Here is a 21071-nt window from a genome sequence, read left to right as displayed (position 1 = left end):
AAGGACTTCCCTGGTGGCCCAGTGGGTAAGAACCCGTCTGCCAATGCAGGGGACATGGGTTTGAGCCCTGGTCTGAGAAGATCCCACATTCCGCGGAGCAACTAAGCCTGTGCGCCGCCAACTACTGAGCCTGCGCTCTAGAGCCCACAAGCCATGACTACGGAGCCTGCACTCTAGAGCCCACGTGCCACAACTACTGAGCCCATGTGCCGCAACTACTGAGCCCGTGCGCCACAACTACTGAGCCCGCGAGCCACAACTACTGAGCCCACGAGCCACAACTACTGAGCCCGTGCACCACAACTACTGAGCCTGCGCTCTAGAGCGCGTGAGCCACAACTACTGAGCCCATGCACCACAACTACTGAAGCCCGCGCATAGCAACGAAGAGCCAATGCAGCCAAAAATAAATAAATAAATAAATTAAAACAACAGAAACCAGCCCGCGACGCTCTGTCCCGCAGCCACGCTGAGGCACGCTCTCCGGGCCCCTTCAGTGAAACGCCAGGGAAACCCGTCTGCCTCCAGCAGCTCCCAGCTCCAGCGTGCAGAAGGCAGTTTCTCTGCGATAGCAGAAGCCCTATTTCCTGTAACAAGTTCAAAAAATTTCTACCCACTAAACCTTTTACATATATATATATTTTTTTTTAAATAAATTTATTTATTTATGTTTGGCTGTGCTGGGTCTTCATTGCTGTGCGCGGGCTTTCTCTAGTTGTGGTGAGTGGGGGCTACTCTTTGTTGTGGTGCGCAGGCTTCTCATTGCAGTGGCTTCTCTTGTTGCGGAACATGGGCTCTAGGCACGCAGGCTTCAGTAGTTGTGGCACGCGGGCTCTTGAGCACAGGCTCAGTAGTTGTGGTGCACAGTCACAGAAGATGTGGTGCACAGGCTCAGTAGTTGTGGCACGCGGGCTCTAGAGCGCAGGCTCTGTAGTTGTGGCACATGGGCTTAGTTGCTCCGTGGCATGTGGGACTTTCCCGAACCAGGGCTCGAACGCGTGTCCCCTGCATTGGCAGGCAGATTCTTAACCACTGAGCCACCAGGGAAGCCCTAAACCTTTTATAAAGTCTGCTAAGAGCAACAAAGCGGACTGGAGTGGGACTCACCACCATGTGCCCGCAAGAAGTGATGCAGCGGCTCCAGGACGCCTCCCCGTCAGACACACATGGAGGCGGCTGATGGATTCACCCTCTTGCAAGAGCGAGGGCAGCTCTCCAGCACGAAGGCACGACTCCCCTGGGCTCCCCAACAGTCTCTGCTCCCTGGGGACTCAGCCCAGCCCACAGGGCCCTGGGAACCGAGGCAGCGCTGGCCGAGCGGTGCCACAACCTGGCGGCACGGCACGAAGCACAACAGTGCCTGAGAAGCCAGCTCAACCCAGAGCCTGGCCCAGCCTCCGGCTCACCCCCTGTAGTCCACGGAGTCAACAGGACAACAGACGAAGGTGGACGACACCGTAAGTGAAGAATCAGAAAAACTCAGATGTGACAGATGGCCTGGGAAAGTCGATGCTGTATGGGGAAAGTGGGGAGCCTGAAATGAAAGACACTACAGGGGGCGTGACCCCCAGTGCCCCACGGGGAACTGCGGCTGGTTCAGGGAAAACGCCCTGGGAGACACTGTTGAGACACCGGGGAGGGTTGAAAGTAGACCCGAAATTAGCCCGTATGTGGGTAAGCGTCTACTTCTCAGGTGTGGCCGTGACATTACAGCCGTGCGCAGACCATCCTCTTACTAGGACCTCCGCGCTCTGAACTACCTACGGAACATGGCAGCTGGTTTGCAGCTCCTTTCAGATGATTCAACGATAAATATGTATTTAAAAAAAGAGATAAGCAAAACATAAGTAACTGCTGGATCTAGGGGAAGGCAGAAGAGTGCTCATTGGCTAATTCTTCTGGTTTTTCTCCACTGTGTTTTTTTTCTCAAACACTTCAGTAAAAAAGAGGAAATTACTTGAGAAGAAAAGAGGCTAACCCTCCTCTGCTCCTCACTACCTGTGACCGTGCCCTGTGCCTGCCTGTCCTCGCCAGGCACGTGCGGGTGAGCAGAGAGCAGCCTGGGGTGACTTTAAGGTCGAAGGTGTTGGGATTTCCCTGATGGCCCAGTGGGTAAGACCCCGCGCTCCCAATGCAGAGGTCCCAGGTTCAACCCCTGGTCAGGAAACTAGATCCCACAACTAGAAGATCCCACATGCCGCAATTAAGACTCGGCACAGCCAAATAAATATTAAAAAAAAAAAAAAGACTGAAGGTGTTAATACACAGAACACCTTCAGAACAGGGCCACAAAAGGGAACAACAAGGTCAGCTTTTAGTCATTCTTCATTGAGCACCTATTACAGGCCAGGCCCTGCTAAGAATCAGCAAATATAGCAGCTGACACGACCCACACAGGTCAAGAGGTCTGTGGACAGCTTTCCACTGTTCGCTTATTTTGTGTTAAACAACTGGAATTTGCTGTTAGTGTTGCAAAGTCCAGCAAATATTGATGCATTTGCCCCCCCAAAAAAATCCAGTTAACCTCAACTCTCTAAATTCACCTAAGCATTATAAGTTCTCTTCAAAAAAAAACCCAGTGAACCTAACAATTGGTTTTTAAGGACAATATTTTCGAGTGAGTTTTAGTTCTTCTCAATGGAGGGTTTTGCTTAATTTAATGGACAATTCTGAAGCAATGCTCCCGCCTTAACCCTCTCATCACATGTTAGGTGTTTCATTATTGTCGTCTGGGCCTTCATATAATTCAGTGCTGTAGGGAGAAACATGCAGATTAGAAAAGACAGTCTATGTTTATTTTTTAAATAAATAAATAAATTTATTTATTTATTTATTTTTGGCTGTGTTGGGTTTCTGTTGCTGCACGCAGGCTTTCTCTAGTTGCGGCGAGCAGGGGTTACTCTTCATTGATGTGCGCGGGCTTCTCGTTGCGGTGGCTTCTCTTGTTGCAGAGCACGGGCTCTAGGCATGCAGGCTTCAGTAGTTGTGGCCTGCGGGCTCCGTAGTTGTGGCTCGTGGGCTCTAGAGCACAGCCTCAGTAGTTGTGGCGCACGGGCTTAGCTGCTCCACAGCATGTGGGATCTTTCCGGACCAGGGCTCGAACCCGTATCCCCTGCATTGGCAGGCAGATTCTTAACCACTGTGCCACCAGGGAAGTCCCTCTAGTTATTTTTAAAAAGTCACTTTTTAAAATTCAATGAAAAACTATCAACTTGTAGAGCTGAAGAACAGTTCCATTTTTTGACACACAATGAATTGTGCAGCATTTTTGCAATAGTGATGGCAAATATCAGAAAGGTAGTAAGAAACCGTCCCCAAACCTCAACATATTTCAATAGAGAAGAAAATTACATTTTCAAATTCGATTCTGACCATTAACCAAATAAAGCTCCAATGAAGTAACAAATCCTGCCACTTAGTAGATTAAAGAGTAACAGTACAGACCAAAACAAACCTCGCTTTATAATCCAAAGCAAACAACCCAAATAAATAATTCCAATCACTGGCAAAGGGCCCTGCCTCACCCCAGCAGGGTGGAAACCTGGCAGGTCCACAGAGCAGGGTGGCAGGGGGGGACAGCTTCCTCCATGTGGTGACAAGTTCTCGAGGGAGCCTCCCATGCGGGCCCTGCACGGGTGCCCTTCACAGCCCTGTGCTGCAGCGCCACCCCAAGCGCCACAAAGTCCAAGCACCGGGGAGGAGAAGCCACAGGGCTGAGCACAAGAGGCCCTTGCACACAGGTTCCTGGAGCATCCTTCCCTACAAAGGTCAAATAAAAACATTTTGGGATCTCACATCTTAAAAACGTCTTACAAATGTCAGTTGATCATTTCTGGAGGAAAATAATTAGCAGGAATAAAATGAAGCTCTAGAAACAACTAAAATCGCTGTACTTGAAGCTTCCAAGAACTCTATATCACCGACACATACACACCTACAATTTAATTGTATGTGGGAAGCGGGGGAGCTTATGGCTTGCTACAGCTGTTCTAAGTTAATTCCTAAAAAGCTTTCTTATTTGTAATTTCTCTCCTGTCATGCGTAAGCTCCGGCGTCATCCCATCATCACAATGGTGACATCAGAGCAACCTGTGTAACTAAAGAGACAGCTGAGCTGCTGCAACCTTGGGCTGAGCACACAGCTCTACACAATTCTGTTCATTCACCTGCAGGGCACTTCTCAGGCACAGGCCCTTCAGGAGCTAACACCACCTGATCAATGCCAGGCATTAGGATGGCCCAAACCCACCCCGCCCAGGAAGCACACCCTTGTGGAGTTCCTCCTCCTTAAGCGTGGGCTGGGCCTGATGACTAGGTTCTAACAAAGGATATGGCAAAAGGCATGGGATATCACTGCCAAGATTAGGTCATGAAGACTGTGGCCTCCTGCTTGCTCCCTTGTCCTGTCGCTGGCCCTTGAGCTGCCCCACAGATGTCTCCAGCCAGCAGCCTGGAAGCAAATCCTCCCCAGATGAACCTCCAGACAAGACCACAGCGCCGGTGGGCACCCTGACGGCAGCCTTGTGAGACCCTGGGCCCAGCTAAGCTGTGCCTGGACTCCTGACCCACAGACACTGTGACATAATAACTGGTACTGTTTTAAGGCACTACACTTTGGGGTAATTTGCGGGACAGTAATATATAAATAATACAACCATCCAGCACTATCACACCTTCAGAAATCCAAAAATGGGAAAATAAAGAGCCTAACCAAACCTGAATGCCCAGTTTTACAAGTCTTTCCCAAAGCTTCACAAAGCAAATTAAGTTTTTTAAAAAGCAAAGTACATGTTAAAAAAAAAAAAAAAAAACCCACAGGGACTTCCCTGGTGGTCCAGTAGTTAAGAATCCGCCTTCCAATGCAGGCGACGCTGGTTCGATCCCTGTTGGGGAACTAAGATCCCACATGCTGCGGGGCAACTAAGCCCACACGAGCCCAAGAGCCCGCGGGCCACAACTAGGCAGAAGCCCGCGCACCGCAACGAAAGATCCCGCGTGCCGCAACTAAGACATGCCGCGACTAAGACATGCCGCAACTAAGACCCGAGGCAGCCAAATAAATTAAAAAAACAAACAAACAAAAAAACACACACACACAGAAAAAGCAAGCACTGAGTAACAAGGTCGCAAGTGTGGTTACATTTGACAAATCAAAATAGGCTGGACTATTCAGGGGCTCCATGCGCTTAAGCTTAGTTACAGTGAAATGTTACACTGAAAATGCAAAGGGGTTTCTCCTAAGTAATCAACAAGTGAAGTTATGGCACAAAATGAAATACTGAACTGACCACTTCAAGCATCTCCCTTGGGAAGTTTAGAGTCGTGCCTCACCCTAACACAGGTCGACCTTTCTGAAAGCACTCCCGCCTTTCGTCCACGCAATGAATGTGCTGCACGCCCACCCCATGCCAGGGAACCAGTGCCTGCCTGGGCTTTCCATCCTCTCAAACTCCTCCAACATTATCCTACTGGACACACTCTGGAGCCCTTCCCCAGCCAAAGGGCAGCACTTCTCCATCCCCACTTCCAAATTAAAGGACAACACAGGCAAGATCTAAATGAAGTCTGCTTCGAAGGTTTCAGAGAAGCAAAGCTCCCATCCCAAGGTCCTTTCCTGGAGTGCAGGAGGTGCCTGATGGCTCACCTGACACGCACTGGGCCGTCTGGCTCCAAACCCTTCCCGCAGCCCACACTCCCAGCTTGGACCCCACCCCTCCTGGAAATTCCTGGACACAGAAAACACCTCCAGACCTTGAGAATGGGACTCTTTTGGTAACACCACTGGAGGGAGGGGAGGACAGGAGTGGTTGAAGGTGCCTGACACTGACCACAGGGCCCAGGTAAGGAAAGGATGGAAGCCCTGGAGCAGGGACTGGGAGAACAGGGTAGGGGACAGCTTTCTGGGTCTGGGGAGGGGCAAAGCACTGGCCTGAGGCACGGAGCCAGTGGGGACTATGAGCCCCCACCCCCACCCCCACTTGAGTCCCCAGAGCTGGGAGGATGGGCCTCAACCCTGCCTACCCCCAGGGCCCAGCCCAGGCAGCATCTGCTGAAGGTCAGAAGGTTTGTGAGGCCCGGGTGCTCAGGGGCCTCACGGAGAGGGCTGGTTTGCACCTGTGGGGCTCATCAGGATCCCTGATGCTCCAGAGCCTTTATAGAAACCAGGTCCAGCTGAGTGGGCTGGGTAGATTCTGGGCACCTCTGGAACCTGCCCCAGGGCCCAATCCCCTGGGGGTCCAGCCTGAGGTCCCGGCGCCCCTTACATACCACCCTTGGGGTCTGAGTGCTTCTCAGGGACTCATTCAAGAGCCTTGGCCTCCCTGGGGACCTGACTCCAAGTTCCAGCTCTTATCACGGCTGTGGCCCTCTCTGAGCGCCAGCCTTCTTCACGGCTGCCCCAACGTCCGACTCTCCTACGTGACCTACCTGGGTCATCCCTGGAGCCTGTCACAAGGCAAGAGCCCTTCACATGGCACAGTCCCAGGGTCATGGCCTCCTGGGAAAGAGGGGCTGTCCCAGGGTCCCAGAGGTGCTCACAGGATGCTTCCAGAATTCTGGTCCTACTGGGGGCCAGTCCAGGGGTCCAGACCTCCCCAGGTGACCCATCCTAACGTCCAGGCCTCCTCAGTGACTTGTCCCAGTGTCCCAGCTGTTCCTGGGTCCTGGCCCTGCTCGGTGACCTGTCTCGGGTCCAGCTCTCTCTGATTCCTGCTTAGTCTTAAGGTTCCAGCCCTCCTCCGTGACCCATAGTGAGGCTGGACCCTCCTCCATGACCCATATCAGGGTTGGGCTCTCCTAGGTGATCTGTCTCAGGGTACAGTGAGTGCTTCCTAGTCCTTTTCTTGTTGGGTCCCGGGGTCCAGCCCTCCCCGGTGACCCGTCCTGGGGTCTGGTCCTCCATGGTCCCTCCGCGGTGGCCATTCCTGGGGTCCGGTCCTCCCTGGTCACTCCGCGGTGGCCCGTCCTGGGGTCCGGTCCTCCCTGGTCACTCCGCGGTGACCCGTCCTGAGGTCCGGTCCTCCCTGGTCCCTCCCCGTCCTGGGGTCCGGTCCTCTCTGGTCCCTCCCCGGTGACCCGTCCTGGGGTCCAGTCCTCCCTGGTCCCTCCCCGAAGACCGGTCCCGAGGTCGGGCCCTGCCCGGGGTCCCGGCCCCGCCGAACGGAGTCGGGGATCCGCAGGCCGGGCCGACGAGGGCGCAGGGGCGCGGGCCGGGGTTCGGAGCCTTCCGGGCCCGGACACGGACCGAGGCCGCGGCCTGTGTAGCGAGCGCCGCGGGCCAGGCCGGGCGGGGCGCGGACTCACTGACCTGCCGTCTCAGCTGCGGGCGAGCGGGGCGCACGCGGGGGCCGCGCCGGGAGAGGGAGGGGGCGCCGCTCCCTCCGGGTCCCCCCCAAGAGCAGGAGAAAAAAATCCGTCCGGAGTTTAAAACAAAGAGGCGGAAATGCCCGAGCAGAGCCGAGCGCAGAGTCGGGGGCGCCGCTCTTGGAGCATGCGCGTTGCGCGGACCGGCTCCCACCCGGCAGCCGGGGCAGGGGCGGGGCCTGGAGTCGGTGGGTCCCGGGGCGGGGGCCAGGGCGTGGTCAGAGGGCGCAGGCGCGTCCGGGCTGGGCTGGGCCCTGGGACCTGGAGAGGCGAGGGGGCCAGCGGCGGGACCTAGGAGGGGGCGTGGTCAGAAGGTGTGGGTGGGGACAGGGGCGGGGTCAGAGGGAGAGGGACCTAGAGAGCCCCGGGGCCGGGCTCTGCGCGGAGGCCCGTGAGGGGTCGGGGAGGCGGGGCCAGAGGTGGGGCGGGGCCTCGAGGAGGTGTAGGGCGATCCCTGGCCTGGGGGCGGGGCCGAGGCGGGGACGGGGCGTGGTCGGCTGGCGCTGCGCCAGGAGGGGGAGCGGCTTGCGGAACCCTGGAACCTGCAGGCAGCTGGCGCTCCGGGACCAGGGGTTTCCTCCGAGGGAGGCGGTCTTGCTCTTGCATTCCTGTTCTTCCTGGGAGCTAGCACCAGGCAAGAGCGGGGGCGCCTCAGACAGGGAACCTGCCTCCCGGGCTCCCGGACAGTAGACAACAAGGCTGACCCCACAACTCGTCCCTGTTTCCGGCTTTCCGCAGGCCCCGCCCTGGAGCTGTAAGCAGTGACCGTGACGTCCACGCCCTCGTAGGGTCCGCACTGCGAGGGGGGGCGGGAATAACAGAGGAGAACGTAAATGCGGTGTCCTGTGGGAAACAAGCCGGGTGGGGGAGGCAGTGGGTGTCCGGAGTTGGTTACATAGAGTGAATGGGCACGGAAGGGACGCAGGGAGCGAGCCCTGCAAGTGTCTGGGGATGGGGCCGGTTCACAGGCAGTAAGTCCAGCCAGCCTCAGGCCCCGAAGTAGGAGGGGGTTGTGGAGGATGCTTTCCAGAGACCAGCCCCAAAGCTAGAGGGCACAGAGAGGCTGGAGATGAGGTCAGATGCGAGGTGCCTGGGCTGTCTGAGCAGAGGACTGTGGGCACGGGACTGGCGTCCCGCTGCCTTGTGTCTGCGGGGGCGAGGCTGGAGCAGGAGGCAGCGCAGGGGTGCCAGGGCGCTACACCTGGTGGTGCCCTGGAGGGCGGGAAGGGTGGGACTGCTGAGAGGAGGCAGGGGTGGGCAGCTGCTGACCACCTGGGGAGGTGATGTCGCTAGACCCCCAACTGGGACTGCTGTGAGGCTGGGGGCTGCAGGAGTGCAGTGTGAGCTTGCAGTGTCTGGAGATGATGAGATGGTCAAGGGAGCGAGTGAGGGATGGGGGACCAAGCCCCCTGCAGCCCTCCCGGTGGAGAAACCCGGGAGTCCAGGAGGAGCCAGTGAGAAAGACCCAGATGGAGCAGACTGGGGAAGAGGACCCCAGGGGTGAGTGATGTACATTTGGCTGCTGGAGGGATGAGGGTAGTGAGGCCCCTCCGGGGCCATGGCCAGTGCAGTGTGGAGGCATTGTTGGGGTGAAAACAGATTGCTCAAAGGAGGAGGGCAAATATAAGACGACTTTTCAAGGTTGTAGATGGAAGCCACAAATGGGGCTCGGAGGCCAGGAGGAGAAGACAGTTTGCTATTTGGCCTGGAGCCCTGGTGACCTCAGTGGTGCTGACTGGGTACAGGGGGAGAATGACCACGCTGCATGAGCTGAGGTCCCCACCTAGGACTGGGGACTGGATGCAGGGGGCAGTTGGTAGCCCTTCACGTTGGGGGGGAGGGGAAGACCCTGATGCATGGTCTCTTCTAGCTGCTTCTGTTTTCCAGTACAATGGGAGCTCAGGTGACCCAGGTCGGAAGTGGAGGCGCAGGGGACAGCAGAGTGGGAGCAGCCCTAGGCTGAGGGCAAAGTGGCCCCAGGAAGTCACCTGACAACCCTGTGACACCGTGGCCACCGGTCTGCAAATGGGGCAGAGCCAGGAGCAGGCGTGTGAGGCGTGGCAACGGTTCCAGATTCGTTCCAGGCCTAGGGCCTCTTGCTGGGGATGCACACCAGACATCTGTGCTGCCCGCCTGTTTCCCTAGGTGACCTCATCAGTGACAACACCCCAGACCTTGACCCTGAACTCTGGGCTCCGGTGTCCAGCTGCCTGGCCACATCTCTGCTGGGATATCTCTAGGGAACTCAGGCTCTGATGTCAGAAGGTCAACCCCTGGCCTTCCCACAGCCCCATGGCAGGGCTCCTTCCTGCCTGCTGAGCCGAGGCACCGGGGTCCTTGCCTCCAAGCTCTACTGACGTGGGCTGTCAGTAGACCCCTCAGAATCTGCCACGGCACCCCCACCCCCACCCCCCCGGCCCAAGGCCAAGCACCTCCCCCAGCTGGAGAATCAGCTCAGCACTGGCCTTCTGCTTCTGTCCTTGGGCCCCAAATCTATTCTTAACGTGAAAGAGTAACTCTCATAACACATTAGCCAAGGAATGTCCCTCCTCTGCCCGAAACCGTCCAGGGGCCTCGCTCAGAGCAAAAGCGTAAGAGTGGAGGTGACGGGGGCCCAAGGACACCTGGGATGATGGAAATGTGTGTTGTGTTGGTGGCGGTGACAAGCTCCTGACTGTGTACATGCGTCAGAACTCACTGAAGTCTACAGGTGACCTTGTGTGGATATACCCCATAGGGCGGAACGAAAAGAAGGAGCCGGAAACCAGGACAGAAGCAGTGAGAGGTGACCCCACCCCACCACGCCCACGCCTCCCCTTTCCCCAGAGGGCGAGCGGTCCTCGCTCCTCTGCCTCCTAGCCACCCCCGGGGGCCTCCTCCCTGCCCCTCTCCGATGGACCTGTGTCTCCTTCCCCTCTGGTGGGCCATTCCGGGGAGGCTGCCCATCTGAACAACAGAACAGAGCAAACAGGCTCTCTCTTGACCTAGAGCTGCTCTGCTCGTCTTTGCATATAGCACGACTCCTCAGAAGTGCTGTCTACACTCGCCCGCCCCAATTTCCCTCCCTGTTTCATCTCTTAACCCTGCAGCCTTCTGCCTTCCCCCAGGAAAATGCTCTGGTCCAGGTCTCCCCAGGTTTTGTGGACTGCCTCCATCGTCATCTCTGCCCCTCCGCGCTGCTCTCTTCTCCTGGAAACACGTTCCCCTTGGCCCACTGCCCCGTGTTCTGCCCCCGAGCCGGCCTCCCCTCCTCTCCCTGCAGCCGCTCCTGGCCAGCGCTCTCACTGGCGTCTGTGCACCGCTGTGTCCCTCAGTGGACTGCACATGGTGAACTTGCCCGTCTCAGCCCACGGCGTGCCATCTTTTCTGCTGCTGGGCCACAAACATTTGGACTCATGCCTGATTTCTCTCTTTCTGTTTTGCCACAGCCAGTTCATGGGGAAGTCCTCTCAGCTCTATCTTCAAACCTGCCTAATGCAGCCGTGGCGCTCAGCCTCTGCAGCGGCTGCTGCCCCGGCCCGAGCCCACCTGTCCCGTCTGGGTTGGTGTCACAGCCTCCGCCCGCGACCCCCGGTCTCTCGCGGACAGGGCAGCCAGTGGGCCACCCCCTCAACGCCTGGGTCAGCATGCAGCACGCCTCTGCTCAGCAGCCCAGCAGCTGCTCCACGTCCCGAGGTCCTGCCTCGGGCCTGGGCCCTGCCCCCGCTCTGGCCTGGCGTCCACGGCCCTCCTGGACATGCCGGGCCCTCGCACCTCACGGCCACGGCTGAGCTGCTCCCAGGCCTGGGTGGCGCTCCCTGGCCGCCCACATGGCTCCTCCCGCACTCAGGCCTGTGCTCAGATATCTCCTGAGGCCTCTCTTGACCAATCTGGCAACAAACCCCAGCGCTTGACCGCCTCCCTTGTTGGCAAGACTCTCATCTCATGTATTGTTGGTGGGAACAGAGGGGAGATGGACAATATCCAGCAAAATGATGTGGGCATTTATCCTTTGCCCAGCAATCACCAAGTAGGAATTTATCCCAAAGATACACTGGCAAAAATGCAGAAGATTCATGAATGAGGCTACTAATTGCAACATAATTTGTAACAGAAAAAACTGGAACGGTCCACGTGGCATCAGGTGCGAGTCCTTAATAAACCACTGACCCTCCACACAGGGGCTTGCAGCTGTGAAAGGAGCGCCAGACGCCTGTACATGCCGTCATGGGGTCTCCTCCAGGACGGTGTCCAGGGCACACCACTAAGGTGGGCAAGATGGAGAAAAGGGTATTCAGCCCCTGCCACCGCACACCCAGAATGCGGGCTTCCTACTATGCATTCCACGCACCTGCCTGTGTTAGAAATCCACGTGGCTTCCATGAAGGTGGTGCCAGGAGCAGGACTTACGTCTCCCCGGACCCCTCATAAAGCACAGAGGGGGACGCAGCAGCACAGCAAGGCAGGTGGCCAACACTGACCCCAAAGCTCCACGACAAGCAGGTGGCTACGGCCTCCGGCCTCCGCTGCCTGAGGCCAGCCTGTGTGTGGAGGGTCTGAGCTCACCCTCCCACCGGAAGCAGCTAAACGCTGGACCGCATCAGGCAGTGCAGGCCGTGACTCCCGACAGAGAGGGACAAATGGAGCGAGCCAACGACCAGAGGCCAAAGTGCTGGAGGCTGCAGGGCGGGGGGCCAGAGGGGAGGGCCTGTCCGGAGGGCGCTCCAGAGCTGGGCAGAGGGTGCCAAGTCCAGGCCGAGCCCTGATAGGGATGTGCGTGGAGGAAGCTGCCCGGGGCTACGTAGAACCCCTGAGAGGCGCCAGGAGAGACGCTCTGGGAGGTCACAGAGGGCTGGGCGTGTCCTGCCAGCCCAGGAGCCGTGGGGGCCAGGCACCAGGCCGGAAGATCACCGCCTCAGCAGAAAGACAGCCCCTGTCAGCCTGCTGAGGAAACGCATGGAAGGGACCAAGTGTGTCCAGGAACCCCACCTCAGCCAGGACAAAGCGTGAGGGGGAGGCACTCGACAAGGACGGTGCCCCGCGTCTGGGGTCCAGTCCCACTCACCGGGCGAGCAGAGGAGGGACCTGCGACTCGCAGTGGGGGCGGAAGTCAGTCACTGAGGCAGACGCACTGCTGACGCTAATGCCAGAACCGGTCGAACAGGCGTTAAAACGGTTCCTGTAACTCTATCCCACGTGTTCAAAGGCCGGGAAGATGGCTGGGCACGCCTGGACGTGGGTCAAGACACGAACAAGGCCACAGGAAGCAAAGGCGCTGCACAGGCTGCCGTGGCCAGGAGCCAGGAGCCAAATGCGGGCCACTAAGCATCAAAGAGAATAAGAGCGGCAGCAGGTTAAAATACACCAGATGTGTTTAAACCACAAATACATATGCTGCTTAAAAACCCAACATGGTGTTGCTGTAGGGCTCTGAGGAACCAACTCGTCATTTTCAAACCTGGTAGATGATGGGAGAAAACCCATCATCCACCTGGCCTTGTATACAGACCGCATCGCAGGGTAACCAAAGACGTGATGAGGGATCCGTTTTCTTTGTGAATATTCCAGCTAATACATGAAGAAGAAATATAGAGTTAATGGGCTTCCCTGGTGGTGCAGTGGTTAAGAATCCACCTGCCAATGCAGGGGACATGGTTCGAGCCCTGGTCCGGGAAGATCCCACATGCCACGGAGCAACTAAGCCCATGCGCCACAACTACTGAGCCCGTGTGCTGCAGCTACTGAGCCCGCGTGCTGCAACTACTGAAGCCCGTGCACCTAGAGCCCATGCTCCGCAACAAGAGAAGCCACCGCAATGAGAAACCCACACACAGCAAGGAAGAGTAGTCCCCGCTCGCCGCAACTAGAGAGAGCCCGCACACAGCAACAAAGACCCAATGCAGCCAAAAATAAAATAAATAAAAAATTTAAAATACTGCCATTTCACAGTCCTAATGGTAATGCCAACCCAAAAGGGAGATGGTCAGACATGCATGCCTTCTGGTCAAAGGCCGCACCAAAAAGCCGAACCTGAATCCAAGTACAGCCAATGCTCTGTGCTTCACCCCACACCATTCCCCGTGAGCGCCCTCAAGTGGCCAGCACAGTCTGTTCAGTCTCTGTCGCAGGTCTTCTCCAGCAAGTGGCGGGGAGAAGCCCCCGTGACCACACAGGCGAGGAAGAGGCGCTGCCTGGGTCAGCCCCCGACGGTGGGCTGGCAGCGGGGGTGCACCTCTGGGGCCACGTTTTGCACCCCTCCAGCACCGGGAGGAATCAAGTCCCCTTCCTGCAAGCTGCCCTGTTGATGTGCCTCTGTGTCTGGTGTTTCCTCCCTGCCTGTGTCTCACTTCTCACTCTCTCCTGCTTCCTAAAATCATCTCCTGAGAGCAGCTCCTGACCCAGGTCTTTATTTGAGAGCAGCTTCTGACCCAGGCACCCCGGCAGGAGGGAGGCAGCTCGGGAAGCTCGGAAGCTGCCGCGTGAGAGGCTCCGCTTCTTCCAAGAACAACTTGCGAGGGACTGAAAAGATACAGCGAGGGAAACTAGAGATGGAGAAGGAGGTGAGCGCAGACCAATGACTGGTTTGTATCCTGAATCAAACAAACTGAACTAAATTAAACTAAACACACGTGCATCAGTTGGAGCGACTGGACGCTGCCGCGATACTTGATGGTCAGTGTTCCAGATGTAATCATGGAATTATGGTTATCTTTATCTTATCCTTATCTTTCAGAGATAGACACTAAAATATCTAGGGATGGAAATGCTATGGTGTCTGAGTAATTTCTCAGAATAATTCGGAGGAGTAGAGGTGGGGAGGAATCCGGAGAAAGCAAGATTGGCCACAAGCTGACGTAACTGGAGCTGAGTGATATATTCACGTGTGTTTATTATACAATTCTCTCTCCCTTTGTGTTTGTTTCCATTATAAAAACTTTAAGAGTTGCAAGCACATTCACTGCTGGCCCTCTCTGCTCTTTTTCTGAAGTGCTCACCACCTTTGGGCGCAGTACAGACTCTGTCTTCTTCACTCTCCTCTCTGGAAATCAGGCTCCCCTGGGAGGCGGGGGTGCCTTTGTCAGTTTCTTCAGAGCTGTAGACTCTGCACCTGGAGTGGAGCCTGGTCCCGAGGCCACGTCCACGTGCAAATGACAGCCAGAGGCTGAGGCTGGGGCAGCGGAGCAGGAAGGCGGGTGAACACTGAAGGGTGGTCAAGGGCTGGCCCGGCAGACAGATTTAACAGAAGAAAGGTGGGAGGACACAGAGGCAACAGTTGATTAGAGAGTAGCTGAAGTTTCAGATTTAAAGACTAACCGCAGATCCAGACACTAACGTAAAGATAAGAGCATGCTGAAACCCCTGAAGCTGGGGAAACACAGGGGAGGTCAGCCACCCGCCAGCCTCCTCTGGCCAGAGAAGGCACACGCTGATGGGAGAACAGCGCCTAGACCGTCAGAAGACACCACGTTGGCAATAGCTGAAGCCTGATTCTGACCAGGTATTCAATCACAAAGAAAGTCTCAGACAATTTGAAAAAAAATTATTTCATACAAACGACACTTTCTGACATCTCTGCAAGTAATATGGAATTAAACAATAAGACAGTTTTCTAAAAATTCTTCTTTGGAAAACTAGAAATACATTTCAAACTAACTTGTGAATTACGTACAGAAACTAATGTGGAAAACTACAAGTCACTGATGAAAGAAATCAAGAAGATCCCAACAAATGGAGAAATATTCCATGTACATGGATAGGGTGACTCAATACTGTCGAGATCTCAGCTCCTCGCAGCTGGATCTATCGATTCAATGCAATCTCAGTCAAAATCCCAGCAAATTATTTTGTGGATATGGACAAACTGAATCTAAAGTTTATATGGAGAGGGCTTCCCTGGTGGCACAGTGGTTAAGAATCTGCCTGCCAATGCAGGGGACACAGGTTCGAGCCCTGGTCCGGGAAGATCCCACGTGCCCCGGAGCAACTAAGCCCGTGTGCCACAGCTACTGGGCCTGCGCTCTAGAGCCCGCGAGCCACAACTACCGAGCCCACGCACCACAACTACTGAGCCTACATGCCTAGAGCCCGTGCTCTGCAACAAGAGAAGCCACCGCAATGAGAAGCACGCACACTGCAACGAAGAGTAGCCCCTGCTTGCCGCAACTAGAGAAAGCCTGCACACGGCAACGAAGACCCTACGTCGCAAGAAATGAATAAAAAAAAATCATCTTAAAAAAAAAAAAGTTTATATGGAGAGACAAAAGGTCCAGAACAGCCAACCTAATATTGAAGGAGAAGAAAAATTTGGAGGACTGAGGTTACCCCACTCCCAGACTCACCATAAAGTTACGGTGATCAAGTTAGTACGGTACTGGTGAAAACAGATAAATAGATCGATGGGAGAGAATAGAGAGCCTAGAAATAGAATCACACAGATTTGGTCAACTGATCTTCAACAAAGGAACAAAGGCAATTCTATGGAGAAAAGACAGTCTTTTCAACAAATGTTACTGGATCAAGTAGACACCCACGTGCCAAAACATGTAACACACGTAAAGACACAGATTTTACAACTTTCACAAAAATTATACACCCAAGTGTGAGACACAAAACTATAAAACCCGTGGGGATAACATAGAAGAAAATACAAGTGACTGTGGGTTCGGTGGTGACTTCTCAGATAACACTGAAAATGTAAAAGCCCTGAAGGAAAAAGTGGGTAAACTGGGCTTCGTTCAAACTAACAACTTCTGCTCTGCGAAGACACTGCTGAGAGAATGAAACGAAAAGCCACAGACCGGGGGGAAATTTGCAACACTCGTTATGCAAAACATGCAAAGAACCATTAAATCTCAACAATAAGAAAATAACCGAAGTTTAAAGTGGGCAAAAGACCTCACCAAAGATGATTTACAGATGGCAAACAAACACGTGAAAAGATGGTCCACATCATATGTAATCAGGGAAGTGCAAACCAAAGCAACATCTTGATACCGCGACATGCCTAATGGAATGGCCCAAATCCAGAACGCTGACAGCACCAAATGTGGCGCGACAGCAACTCTCATCATTTCTGGCGGGAACGCAAAATGGTGCAGCCACATTGGAAGATAGTGTGGCAATTTCCTAGAAAACTAAACGTTCTCTTACCATTAGATCCAACAGCTGTGCTCCTTGGTATTTACCCAAAGGAGCTGAAAATGTATGTCCACACAGAAAGTCACACGTGAATGTTCATAGCAGTTTTACTCATAATTGTCAAAACTTGGAAGCAACCAAAATGTCCCTCAATAGGTGAATGGACAAACTGTGGTCTATCCAGACAATGGAATACTATTCAGCACTAAAAAGAAATGAGCTATCAAGCCATGAAAAGACACGGAGGAACTTTAAATGCATATTTCTAAGTGAAAGAAGCCAGTGGGAAAGGCTGCACACTGTATGATTCCAACTTTATGACATTCTGGAAAAGGCAAAACAATGGAGATAAAGGAAGGATGAGTGGTTACTAGGGGTCTGGGCGGGAAGGGATGGGCAGGTGGAGCACAGAGGACTTTTAGGGCCAGGAAACTGCTCTGTGTCACACTGTAATGGTGATACGTGTCATCATACAGTTCTCAGACCCATGGAATGTACAACACCAAGGGTGATCCCAATGTCAACCACAGACTTTAGTTAGTAACAGTGTGTTGATACTGGTTCACAATTACAACAAATATACTGATGTTAATAGGGGAGGTGGTATGCGGGGGCTGGGGGAGAGGGGACATGTGGGAACTCTCTGTATTTTGTGACAACTTTTTCTGTAAACCTAAAACTGCTCTAAAAAGTACAGCGTTATTAATTAAAAATCAAATTACTAATAAATGTAATGAAAGAGTACAATACTTATATTCTGAAAACTATGAAACATTTTTGAAGAAAATTAAAGAAGACCTAAATGAATGGAAACACATCCATGTTCATGGATTGGAGACAATATTGTTAAAATATCAATTTTCCAGGACTTCCCTGGTGGTCCAGTGGTTAAGAATCCTCCTCCCAATGCAGGGGATGAGGGTTCAAGCCCTGGTAGGGGAACTAAGATCCCACACGTCACGGGGCAACTATGCCTGTGCGCTCTAGAGCCCGCGCTACAACTAGAGAGCCTGTGCACTGCAACTACTGAGCCTGTGTGCTCTGGGGCCTGCGAGCCACAACTAGAGACAAGCCCTTGCGTCACAACGAAAGATCCTGCATGCCCTAATGAAGATCCCGCGTGACGCAGCTAAGATCCGATGCAGCCACCCCAAAATAAAAAGATATCAATGTTCAACCATCTGATCTACAATCCATATCAAAACCCAGCTGGCTTCTTTGCAGAAACTGATGATGTGACCCCAAAATGTGTATGGAAATTCATGGGACTCAGAATAGCCAGAACAATCTAGGAAAAGAACAGGGACTTCCCTGGTGGCTCAGCGGTTAAGAATCCGCCTGCCAATGCAGGGGACACGGGTTCGAGCCCTGGTCCGGGAAGATCCCACATGCCGCGGAGCAGCTAAGCCTGTGAGGCACAACTACTGAGTGCGCGTGCTGCAAGACTGAAGCCCGTGCGCCTAGAGCCCGTGCTCCGCAACAAGAGAAGACACAGCAATGAGAAGCCCGCGCACCGCAACGAAGAGTAGCCCCCGCTCGCCGCAACTAGAGAAAACAACAAAGACCCAACGCAGCCAATATATATACACGTGTATATATATATATATATATGTGTGTGTGTGTGTGTATATATATATATATATATGTATGTATAACTCCCATTTCCTGATTTCAAAATTTACTATAAAGCGACAGTGAACAAGACAGTGTGGTACTGGCATAAGGACAGACATACAGATCAATGGATTAGAGTTGAGAGTCCAGAAATAAGCCCTCACATTTTTTTTAAATTTTTTTTTTTTTTTTGCGGTATGCAAGCCTCTCCCTGTTGTGGCCTCTCCCCTTGCGGAGCACAGGCTCCGGACGCGCAGGCTCAGCGGCCATGGCTCATGGGCCCAGCCGCTCCACGGCATGTGGGATCTTCCCGGACCGGGGCACGAACCTGTGTCCCCTGCATCGGCAGGCGGACTCTCAACCACTGCGCCACCAGGGAAGCCCAAGCCCTCACATTTATGATCAACTGATTTTCAAGAACGATGCCAAGACAAGTCAATGGAGAAAGCATAGTCTTTTCAAGAAATGGAAAACTGAATATTCATATGCAAAAGAATGAAATTGGACTCCTACCACACACCGTATACGAAAATTAACTCAAATGCACCAAAGGCCTAAATGTAAGAGCTCAAACTTTTAAACTCTTAGAAGAAAACATAGGTATAAATCTTGGATTAGGCATTGTTTCTTAGACATGATACCATAGGTACAAGCAACAAAAGGAAAAATGGATAAATTGAATATCATCAAAACAAAAAACATACGTATTCAAAGGACACCATCAAGAAAGTGAAGAGACAGCTCGAGGAATGGGAGGAAACTTTTGCAAATCATATATCTGATAAGAGTTTCATACCTAGAACACATAAAATATGTAAGAATACAAACAACACATAAACCCTTATAACTCAACAAAAGAAAGACAAACACTCAAAAAATGAACAAATTGGGACTTCCCTGGTGGCGCAGTGGTTAAGAATCCGCCTGCCAATGCAGGGGACACGGGTTCAAGCCCTGGTCCGGGAAGATCCCACATTCCGCGGAACAACTAAGCCCGTGTGCCACAACTACTGAGCCTGCGCTCTAGAGCCCGCGCGCCACAGCTGCTGAGCCCGTGTGCCACAGCTACTGAAGCCCGTGCGCCTAGAGCCCATGCTCCGCAACAAGAGAAGCCACCACAATGAGAAGCCCGTGCATCGTAAGGAAGAGTAGCCCCCACTCGCCGCAACTAGAGAAAGCCCACACGCAGCAACGAAGACCTAACACAGCCAAAAGTAAATAAATTAAATAAATAAATTTTTTAAATGAACAAATTATCTGAATAGATATTTCTCTAAAGAAGATGCACAAATGGCCAATAAGCACATGAAAAGATGCTCAACATCATTAGCCATCAGGGAAGCGCAAATCAAAACCACAAGATACCACTTCACACCCACTAGGATGGCTAGAATCAAAAAGACAGGCAAAAACAAACGTTGCCAAGGACGGAGATGAATTGGACTCCTCAGGCATTGTTGGTGGGAATGTAAAATGGTGCAGCTGCTTTGGAAGGGTCTGGCAGTTCCTCAGAAAAAATTAAATGTGAAGTTAGCATATAACCCAGCAGTTCCACACCTACAGACCCAAGAGAAACGAAAGCAAATGTCTGCCCCAAACTGGCATATAACTGTCCATAGCAGCATTATTGATAACAGCCTCAAGATGGAAATAACCCAATGTCCATCAGCTGATGAATGGATAAACAAAATGTGGTCCATCCATACAATGAAACATTATTTGGCAACAAAAAGAAAGGAAGTACTAACACATGCATAAACATGGATGAACCTTGAAAACGTTACACTCAGTGAAAGAAGACAGTCACAAAAGACCACATGTTATGATTCTACTTAAATGAATTATCTAGAATCGGCCAGTTGAAGAGACAGAAGGCAGATTAGTGACTGCCAGGGGCTGGAATGCTGGGGGGACTGGGGAGAGCCTGCTAATGAGGACAGGGCTCCTTTCGGGGGTGAGAAAATGCTGTAGAGTTGATCATGGTGATAGCTGCATATATATGCAGATATATATGCAGATATATATGCAAATATACTCAAATCGACTTAATTTACACATTAAATGGGTGAACTACATGACATGAGGATTGCATCTCAATAAAGCTGTTATTTAAAAAAGAGAATTACAAAGGAAAGTACAAAATATTTAGAACTGATGAAAATGAAAGTGCTACATGTTTATCTCCATGGAAAAATTAAAATTAGATAACTCACACCATAAATACACACAAAGATATACATAAATGACCATCTCACGCAATACACAAAACAGATATCCATCTCAAAAACACATATATGAAAAATTAGATACCCTCTCTCACCATACATACAAAAAATGAGATATCAACTTCATATCATATACAAAATATTAGATATTCAACTTACAGCACACACACAAATAGATACCTATTCCCGACGTATACCAGAAAATTTGGTAACTGTCTCATACCATACACAAAATATCATGCCACACAGTAGACAGAAAAATGAGATACTAATTTCAGCCATATAGAGAAAAAAGCTAGACACCCACCTCACATTTTAAACAAATAAATTAGTCACTCATGTCACACACACACACACACACACACCATACTTTTCCAGCTCAGAACACAATGCTAAAAGATTTATCGCGCCATATCCACACATAGAAAATTTGACACCCATCTTGAAGTATTTTTAAACAATAGATGCTGTTGGGAAGCAGTTCTCCGTGAACATCTCACGCCTCTGCTTCTGCGAGGTCCAGGCTCTCAGAGCAAGGTCGTTTACAGCCAAGTCAAGAAGGTTTGTCTCAGAGACATTCCGGGGCAGACAGGAATGTCCCCACTGGGAGAAGATTTGCTTACATTTCAGAGTAAAGAGAAGGTTTCTCTCTCTGGAAGGCGGGATGGGGAGGTCCCCAGCAGTCCTGTATAAGATCAGAGTTTCCTAATTTCAGGATTCTTCTGAAACACACCCCTCTGCGGGCGCGGGTGC

The 21071-nt window shown here is 52.5% G+C and overlaps 1 protein-coding gene across 6 annotated transcripts in view; it reads right to left on the bottom strand.

Moving 5' to 3' along the window:
- Positions 1-7533, bottom strand: part of PCGF3 (polycomb group ring finger 3) — a 61413-nt gene extending 53880 nt beyond the window's left edge. For 3 of the 6 annotated variants that reach the window (XM_067734777.1, XM_067734775.1, XM_067734778.1), the window contains exon 1: positions 7307-7531. The gene's annotated coding sequence lies outside the window, so the exon portion shown is untranslated. Of the gene's footprint in view, positions 1-7306 lie in introns of all 6 variants that reach the window. The other 3 variants (XM_067734779.1, XM_067734781.1, XM_067734780.1) reach the window with 3 other exon arrangements.
- Between the last annotated feature and the right edge of the window lie 13538 nt (positions 7534-21071).

This window comes from Pseudorca crassidens, chromosome 4 (genome assembly GCF_039906515.1).
Source record: "Pseudorca crassidens isolate mPseCra1 chromosome 4, mPseCra1.hap1, whole genome shotgun sequence".
Taxonomy (NCBI): Eukaryota; Metazoa; Chordata; class Mammalia; order Artiodactyla; family Delphinidae; genus Pseudorca; species Pseudorca crassidens.
Note: the sequence above shows the minus strand (reverse complement) of the source record. Positions and strands in the feature narration are given on the sequence as shown.